Source organism: Euprymna scolopes, chromosome 46 (genome assembly GCF_053919585.1).
Source record: "Euprymna scolopes isolate OS-2025 chromosome 46, ASM5391958v1, whole genome shotgun sequence".
Classification (NCBI taxonomy): Eukaryota; Metazoa; Mollusca; class Cephalopoda; order Sepiida; family Sepiolidae; genus Euprymna; species Euprymna scolopes.
This window is the reverse complement of record NC_136527.1, coordinates 83,794,068-83,803,831: the sequence shown is the minus strand read 5'-3', so window position 1 is coordinate 83,803,831 and position 9,764 is coordinate 83,794,068. Positions and strand designations below refer to the sequence as shown.

At 34.6% G+C, this 9,764-nt stretch overlaps 1 long non-coding RNA gene across 1 annotated transcript in view; it reads left to right on the top strand.

Annotated features, from left to right (window-relative positions):
- The first annotated feature begins 8,255 nt into the window (after positions 1–8,255).
- LOC145270746 (uncharacterized) overlaps positions 8,256–9,764 on the top strand; it is a 21,685-nt gene continuing 20,176 nt past the window's right edge. The window contains exon 1 of the long non-coding RNA XR_013865544.1: positions 8,256–8,516. This is a non-coding gene — a long non-coding RNA (uncharacterized LOC145270746). The remainder of the gene's footprint in view (positions 8,517–9,764) is intronic.

The following is a 9,764-nucleotide window of genomic DNA, read 5'->3' as shown; positions in this document are numbered from 1 at the left end:
TTAGTGGATGTCTAATCTGTTTTAAAAATAATATCTTTTTTTTTTAAACAACAGTAAACAAGTAAAAACAATTTTTTAATATTAGTGGATGTCTAATCTGTTTTAAAAACAATATCTTTTTTTTTTTTAAACAACAGTAAACAAATAAAAACAATTTTTAATATTATGGGATGTCTAATCTGTTTTAAAAACAATATCTTTTTTTTTAAACAACAGTAAACAAATAAAAACAATTTTTTAATATTATGGGATGTCTAATCTGTTTTAAAAACAATATCTTTTTTTAAAGAACAGTAAACAAGTAAAAACAATTTTTTAATATTAGTGGATGTCTAATCTGTTTTAAAAACAATATCTTTTTTTTTTTAAACAACAGTAAACAAGTAAAAACAATTTTTTTAATATCATGGGAGGTTTTGAAAACAATATCTCCTTCAAGAACGGTCAGAAAATGTGTTTTCAATCGATATTGATTCAATAATAGACGAGTTTTCCGGGCATAATATATAATGTTTTTATATGCCGCTCCCAATTTAGGGGGTACCAAATTTGTCAAAGGGAAAATTATTCGCATTTAGGTAAAAATGCACTTTCATATAAATAATTGAATTCATTCAAAAAAGCAAATACCCCCCCCCACACACACACACACTGTGTATGTAGTCACGTGACCTTTCCCCCTCTATCGGCTATCTTGCTTTGGTTTATGCAAATATCGCGTTTTTTTTTCTTCTTTCGTTCTCTCTCCCGTTCCCTCTCTGTCTTTGCCTTTGTTTTTTGTCTTCCTTCCATTCGCTTTCGTTCCCCTCTTCCCCTCTCTTACCCCCCATCTATTCCCCTCTCTCTTCTCATTCCTCTCTTTCTTTTTTCCTCCTCATTCCTCTATGCCTTTTCTCCTCCTCCCCTCTATTTATCTACATTAAACGAAATAACCGAGTATATATATATATATAAAAAAAAAAAAAAAAAATCATCTAATCAAATTGCTTCAAATAATCACATGTCTTATCTTTCTTTTTGTCATCGTAATTAACTGAACTTATACAAAAAAACATAGTTTAAACCGTGGCCTTCGTTATAAAGATGGCCGGCCAGCTGAAAAAATGACGTCATCGCCGATGTCCCAACAAGCAAGATATGTGGAACTCTTAGACTGTCAATAATGAACAGTAATTTTTACAGACAGCGTTACAAAACTTCAAAATTGGATTGAAATAAAGAAAGAACACGATGATTTATACTGAAACTGAAACTCCTCTAATATTAATAATAAAAAAATAATAAAACACAAGTTGTTTGTTTAAGTATTATAAGCAATTGAATATTTCGTTGTATTATAGATTTTAAAGATTAGAATGCGTTCTTTAATTACTTATAAATTACATTTTTAAAAAGTGAAGGAACACGATTTGATTTGTAGTAAACTTGAAGTTTATTTAATATAATTAAATGAAAATTATGCATGTAAGATTATGAATATTTGAAGCAGAACACAAGCAAAACATTTGAAATATTAAAATTAAACTATTTTTTTAATCAAATGAACAATATTTTTTTTTAAAATCAAAATGAATATTTTTTAATCAAAATGAACCACAATATTTTTAAATGCAAATGAACCACAATATTTTTAATAAATTCATGAAATATTGCACAGTAAAAAAATAATTAACCTAAAGAAAAAATCATGTTTCTTATTTAAGATTATTTCACCACATAACAAAAATAACATGCAAAATCATTTTTTTATATCCATATTTTCAGTTTGTTAAAATACGTGGGTTTGTATTACTGTAAACAAAGATTCGAAAAAGTTGTCAAAAAACAAATATATAACAAATAAATGTTATCAAAGGCAAGATAAGTTACTTTTCTACCAAACTGGATATATTTTTCGTATTTTTATTCAATGTAACATGTTTATTCAGCTCGAAAACCATACACTGTTTACCGATGTATTGGAAAATTCAAGATGGCGTCTGATTCTCTCTTTAACATAGTAAGTTTGGGAAAAGGTGTTATAAATAAAAAACTGGTTAAAATACTGTTAAAAACTCGCTCAATATATGTTACCGTGACATAGCTTGACATATATTCGGCGGGTTTTTAATAGTACTTTTTCTAGTTTTTTTATTTATAACACCTTGTTTTTCGAGCTGAATAAATATGTGACATTGAATAAAAACACGAAAAATATATCCAGTTTGGTAGAAAAGTAACTTATCTTGCCTTTGATAACATTTATTTGTCATATATTTGTTTTTTGACAACTTTTTCGAATCTATGTGTACAGTAATACAAACCCGAAATGAACGCGCGTTTTTTTTTTTTTAAAGTTCCATATATATATATATATATATATATATATATATATATATATATATATATATATATATATATATATATATATAATAAGTATTTTTAAATTTTATCTTTCTAGCTTTAAAAAAAAGTTTAAAAATTTTATCAGCCGGCATAATTTATTTTTAAATATTGAAAATTTCAGGAAAATTAATTTTTGCTAGATTTTTAAAACATGTGTGACAACAGCTTAAAAAAATCGTCTCTTCAAAACAACGTGTTTTAAAGAGTCGATGTTGTCTCGCATTTTCATTAGTTTTGTATGCTGTAAAAAAAATTTTTTTTAATATTAGCAATTTATTTGAAGCTTCTTCTTTTGAATGGTAAAAAACTTAGGATGATAATATTGAATTAAATTATAGTTACATCGTGTTAAATACAGGGGGAGCACGTTAAAACTTACTTTGCTGAATGGAGATATCCACGAGTGACTACCGGTGTTTACCGGTGTCAAGAAGCAACTAATGGACTATCCGTGATGACGTCAGCAGATTAAATTATTTTTGCCCACCGGCCATCTTGTCTTTTAAGACGGTCTTGGTTTAAACACAATCCACGAACATCTTCAATTCAACAAAAAAAAATGTAAGTAAATTATTTAAAAATATTAAATTTGTTTTAGTTAAAAAATTGATTGACAACAAATGTTTTAGTAGGATTTTAATTCTATTTCATCTCAGATTAAAAAGTAATATTTTGCCTCCCCCCCCTTTTTAATGTTTGTCTGGAATTATTTTTTTCGATTGAAACTTTTTAGAGATTTTATTTTTTTAAAGGCGATGTCCGAAACCAGTAAAAAAACAAACAAAAAAAAACAAAACAAAACTTTTCCGTATTTTTCATGGAGAAAAAAAATCATTTTCTATTCTTTCTCAGATTAAAAGTAATACCCCCCTCTTTTTTTAATGTGTCTGGAATTACTTATTTCTATTTAAACTTTTAAAATAGAGATTTTACTATTTTTTAAGGCGATAGCATGTCCGAAACAAAAAAAAAAAAAAAAAAAAAAAAAAACACTCCAAATGAGAAAAAAAAAAAATAAAATCTTCTATTCTTAATTTTTTTAAAGTTTCCCACGTGCTTCCAGTGTTTTTTTTATTCTTAAAAGTATTTCCTTGTCCTTATTTTTTCATGTCCTGATTTTTCTAGGCTTATTAACATGAACCACGTGGGATAACCTTCACGGGACTCAGTGAATAAATTTCCCGCAAATGACCAGTGACTCTCTGTCTGAGAGTACATCTTTCAAACTGCTTGGCCTAATGTTCACAGGAAATATGAGTTGGAATAATTATATTGAAAACATTGCTAGGGCTGCTGCGAAAAAGGTAGGCTCTCTCTACCGTGCTAGAAAACTACTAACACCCGAAAGTATCCTGTATCTCTATAAGGCCACCATTCGCCCATGTATGGAGTATTGTTGTCACATTTGGACTGGTGCATCTGCTACTAGTCTCTCGCTCATAGACAAGGTTAAAAAAAGAGTCGCCAATCTGATAGGCCCTAAACTGGCATCTAAGCTTCAGCCACTGTCCCATCGACGAAATGTAGCATCGCTCCGCCTGTTCTACAAGTATTTTAATGGTGAATGCTCTGACGAACTGCAGACACTTGTGCTCCCACGACGTAGACACCTTTGACAAACCCGACTGGCAGCTAAATCCCACCCCCACACAGTAGAGATCCCTAGATGTAAAAGATCTTTCTACTCCAGTAGTTTCAAGAGTACAAGATTTCCCCCGGAGCTTGCATAGAGTATGATAGGGAACTACAGACCTGGATCGACAACAGATGGCTGGTTCCTTATTGTGAGAAGGCATTGTGGCCTCCAAAGTGATTAATAGCTATCGTCCAGCCAAACAAAAAGTGAGACCAGTGCTTTATTATAGGGAGTTAAACAAACACGTGGACCCCTTTACGACCTGTACAGACGTGTGCGCTGAAAAATTATGGGAATGGTGGCAAGCAGAGTCTAATGTGTGTGTGCTTGATCTTTGAAAGGCGTATCTTCAAGTATTTTAATGGTGAATGCTCTGATGAACTGCAAGCAATTGTGCCCCCACGACGTGAACACCCTCGACAAACCCGACAAGCTGCAAAATCCCACCCCCACACTGTAGAGATCCCTAGATGTAAAAGATCTTTCTACTCCAGTAGTTTCCACCTCAGAACCGCTAGACTTTGGAATTCCATCCCAGGTCACTGCTTTCCCAACTGTACTGATATGCAAAAGTTCAAGTGGAACGTGAACCGACATCTTGCTGCCTAAATCCCTACATAGTACACCAGTAGTTGTTTCCCCTGATAGTAGCCCCCTACACCAAAGTGGCAATGTGCCTTGTTTGGGGTGAAAATGTAATTAAAAAAGTGCATGTACACCAGTCAAACAGTATCAAACAGTTCTGGTTAAGGGGAAGAGATACTGCTTAACCCGTATGGGGGTCGGACTCAACGTGGCGCCATCAATTATGCAAACGATTGTTGACACCATTCTGGCTCAGGCTGAGCGCATAAGGCATAAGGCAGGCAACATCTGCATATATTGATGACGTATACGAGAATGAAGTGCTTGTATCCACGACGTGTATAGAAGAGCAGCTCTGCAACTTTGGACTTCTCAGTAAGGAGCCAGAGAGACTACAGGATGGTGCATGGGTGATCGGTTTACAGGCCCAGGGAGAAGATGGCGTCCTGCGTTGGAAATGGGGAAATGAAGTCCCAGACATGCCCCGTGATGTCACGTGAAGAAATGTATTTTCTTGGTGCAGAAAATTGGTTGGACACCTCCCTGTGGGTGGCTGGCTTTGTGTTGCGGTGGCGTTCATAAAGAGGAGAGTGTCTGAAGTCACCACTGGATGGGATGATGTGATACAGGACGCCCCTCTCAACACAATGCTGAAGGAAGTCCTCACCATGGAGTAGATGGTGTGTCGACAGCTGGGTCCTGAGTGTGTGGGTTTATGCGAGCTCTCTTGCGACAGGTGTATCAATAGTCCATGATGGGGCCATGGTGGAAGATGCCTGCTGGTTACGCCCAGAATGGAATTCCCAAAATATAAACCTGGCAGAACTTGATGCCGTCATCAAGAGGATAAACTTGGCAATCCTCTGGAAGTCGACTATGCTGTGGCTGTTTACAGATTCTGCCTGTGTCCACAAGTGGATTTCGGACACCCTTACTGGGAGGGCAAGAATAAAAACTAAAGCTACGAGTGAGATGCTTATCCGATGGCAGCTTGATACCACCATGAGGATCAAAGAAGAAAATGGAAATCTCCCTGGTCAGATCCAGCCTGAACAAGGCTGATTGTTTAACAAGAGTTCCCCGCAGATGCATTGACGCCACTAGAAGCACCATCGAATCCATACAACCGGCCTGCGCCACAGCCACGTGTTCTACTCAGTTTGATCGAATCAATGAAGTCCACCACCAAAGTGGACATCCAGGGATCAAGCGATTGATTGTATTTTGTTAAGTTGGATGACCATGAAGTACGAAAAGCAGACGTTAAAAGGAAAACTGGACGTAAAGAGCCACTGGTGATATATGTTACACACCACAACAGCGAGGATTACCTAATGCTCATTGACAGTGCCCCATCTAGATTTGCGATATGGTTGCCACTCTGTTGGCAAGATATGGCAGTAGTCATCTGTCAGCTAGACAGCATCTTCCTCGAATGTGGCCAGCTTATTTATAATATAATAATCTGTGATAGAGATGATTACCTCAGAAACGGACGAGAGTCTGTCTCGGCAGCTGAAAGGCAGAAAAAGAAAAAAAAAGAGGCCCAATATGGCGGCTGTTATCTTTTAAAGCCTCGGGTAACGCATCTCTAGCAGTCTCGTGTGGTATATGGAAATTGGGTGTGCCCGAAACATTAGAAAAGGTGAGACGCTGGGAAGAGTGGGAGAATAAATAAATAATAAATAAGTCTCCTGTGCGTCATGAGTAAGTTGCTGGAATCTGTGTTAAATAGAGAAGTAATCAACCATCTCAACAAAAATAACCTTCTTAGTGACACACAATATGGTTTCCGTTCTGCTAGATCTACAGCAGATGTGCTTACAGTTATATCTCATAGGATTAGCGAATCTCTCGACAGAGGCAACCTTTCTAGGGCAATTGCTCTTGACATATCTAAGGCCTTTGATAGGGTATGGCATAAAGGTTTACTTCACAAGATCTCCAGCTATGGTATTGCTGGAAATGTCTTCGCAATTATTAAATCATTTCTCTCTGATAGGTTCATAAGAGAAGTAGTTGATGGGCAAAAATCAGAAGCTAACAGTATAAATGCTGGAGTCCCTCAGGGGTCCATTCTGGGCCCAACTCTTTTCCTGATCTACATTAATGATCTTCCAAATCACATCCTTACATCATTCATAGACATTTTTGCTGACGACACTACCATCTATGGTAGCACATCTAAGATAGTAAACGACCAAGTTCTCTCCGATTCTCTCTCCTCTGATCTTAATCACGTTGTACAATGGGGAAAGGAGTGGCTGGTTACTTTTAATGCATCTAAAACCAAGCTTCTATCTTTACATCATCAACGTTCTGATCCCCATCTGGCATCAATTAAAATGAATGGCTCTCATCTTGGGGAGGCCCCAAGTTTTGACAGGCTTCTGGGCTTGACCTTTACTCCTGATCTTAAATGGAATACGTACATCAAATCTGTTTGCCAAGGCCGCTGGAAAAATGGTCGGATCCTTCTATTGATCCAGTAGATATCTCACTGCTGATGCAATTCTCTATCTATATAAGAGCCAGATACGTCCAAGGATGGAGTACTGTTGCCACATATGGGCAGGAGCTGCTAGAAAAGACTTGTCCTGCCTTGATAGGGTTCAAAATAGCCTTCGTGGCCTGGTGGGAGATGTCCTTTTCTCTTCGCTGCAACCTCTATCTCACAGAAGAGATGCTGCGAGTTTGTCTCTGCTTTATCGTTATTTTCATGGAAAGTGTTCGACTGAGCTTCAATCTATGGTCCCCCCTCGTCAAACTTTCACAAGAAACACTCGACTAGCTGAAAACATTATCAATAATTTTCCCCACTCTTTATCTGTACCTAAACCTAAACATAGATTCCATGATCAAAGTTTCTTTCTTAGAACTGCACGCCTGTGGAATTGTCTTCCGTTTTCCTGCTTTCCAGCTTTCTATAATATGGTTGTCTTCAAGTCCAACGTGAACAAGTTTCTGATGTTCCACTTAAGTTAACAAATTTACCGAACTTCCATTACTATCGATTACTATATTGTCCTTTTGACTACTCTACAGTCTTTAACCCTTATCCTTGAGTGGCCTGTCGGCCTTGATAAGTGGTGCCGTCTATGTAAAAAAGAAGCGTTTAAGACATGTGAATAGAAAACATCGACGCGTATCTCATGTTGTGAACAACGAACTCTACTCGACTCAACTTGTGACTTGACGTTTTAACCAAAAGGTTTTGTTGCTTTGCGTTAGACAAAGACTTCTGATACATAATCTTGGAAAACAAACCTGGTTTTCATATTTTCATTTTTTTTAATATAAATTGCATATAAAAATAAATTTTATAAAATAAATATTTTCGTACATTTTTTAATAAATTGTATAATAAAAAAATTAATTTTACAAAATAAATTGAAATAAACCTTAACTATTGGCAAATACATTGTATTTAAAAAAAATGAATTAAAAAAAATAAATCTTCATATTTTTTATTTTTTTAATAAATTGTATTTAAAAAAAAATAATTTTACAAAATGAATTGCATCAAACCTTAAGTATTGACAAAAATAATCTCAACTTGATAGAAAAACAATTCGGCACACTAAACTAATAAACGGACATTTTTACACGAGGAACGAAATAATGATTACACCGTCTTGTGATGACGTGAATCCATTGTTCCTTAGCAGTTGATTTTCTTTTTAAATAATTTCACGTTTAAATCGTGTTTTTCATCTTTTAATTTTGATTCTTTTATATTTTCATATATTTTATTTCTTAATGAATTGAACACACAAAACAAAAGTTAAATCAATTTACTAAAGAAATCCCAACAAACAAAACAAATTTTCTGTTTTGAACACAAAAGAAAAAAACGAATTCATCCCGATTTTTTATGATTTTTTTTTTAATTGAATTCCTTAAATGAAAGGTAAGTTTTTTCTTTTACTTATTCACAATTTAAAAAAATCAATAACTTTTTAAATAATTTTAAACATTAAAATTTTTTTTATTGCAATCCAATTTAAAATACGAAAAACTTATGAAACTCATCGAGTTGAACAACTGCTATTTTTAGTAAAAAAAAAACAAAAACTATCACTATAGACTAAAAATTTTGGTTTCATTGTCTACATATGTATGCAATTTTACCTAACTTTTCGAAAAAGTTACTTTTACCTATAAATAACTTTCCACTCGGTGAATTTTCGTAATTTTAAAGATATTTTCGAAATTATAGTTAAGTACGTAATAATGTTTTTGCTTAAAACGCCATATTTTTAAAAACCGACTCTATCTTAAAGAAGCACCAAAAATCTAAAATTATATTATTTAACCTGACATTTGGATTTTTTTCATATATATATATATATATATATATATATATATATATATATATATATATATGTGTGTGTGTGTGTGTATTTTGTCGGAATTAGCATACCGACGAGTAGGGGGGGGAAGAAAAGACGGTTTAAGTCTTGCAACGAAATGTCAACGTTGCTTACAAGCAGTCTTTCCTTGTAAAAGTAACAAATGGTTAACGATGGTCGAAGTGTAATTTGTCTAAAAGACTACAACAACAGTAGATCGGCCACCCCTTTTATCTACTCCAACTCTCAGTCAACGAGATTCACACGTGACTGAAATGACTATTTAACTTGTAAGGAATAGGCACTCAGGTTCTTTGATTAACGGACCACCGACCGTGTTGGTCACAGCTATCAGCACTCCTTTCTTCCACACCGACCTCGGCAAGTCAACCAATTCAAAATTCTCACAATATAATGGTTATCGTGAAAAAAGAGAGAGCCTGTTTCCTCCGTTTGACTATAGGTGGGGTTAATATAACAAAAACATTTTTATTTTATAGCGAATTCTTAATAGGATGCTATAAAAAAGGTATAATCAAGGACCAAGGTCTGAGGCTAAGAAATTTATCCTAACACATCAATGACAACTGGCTGAGAGAGAAAGAGAAAAAGAACGTCTTACCTCTTGCAACAGATGCCGTCGGTTGCGACCTCAGGTATTAGTCCTTGTGGTCCCGTAATAATTCTTTATCAATACAATAATTGATTGAGAAAGAAAAAACAAAGGAACTACTAAGACGGTGTCCCAATAGTAAATAAGAGAAGAAGAAAAGAAAAGGAAAGAGAAGAAAAGGAACAACTTCAGA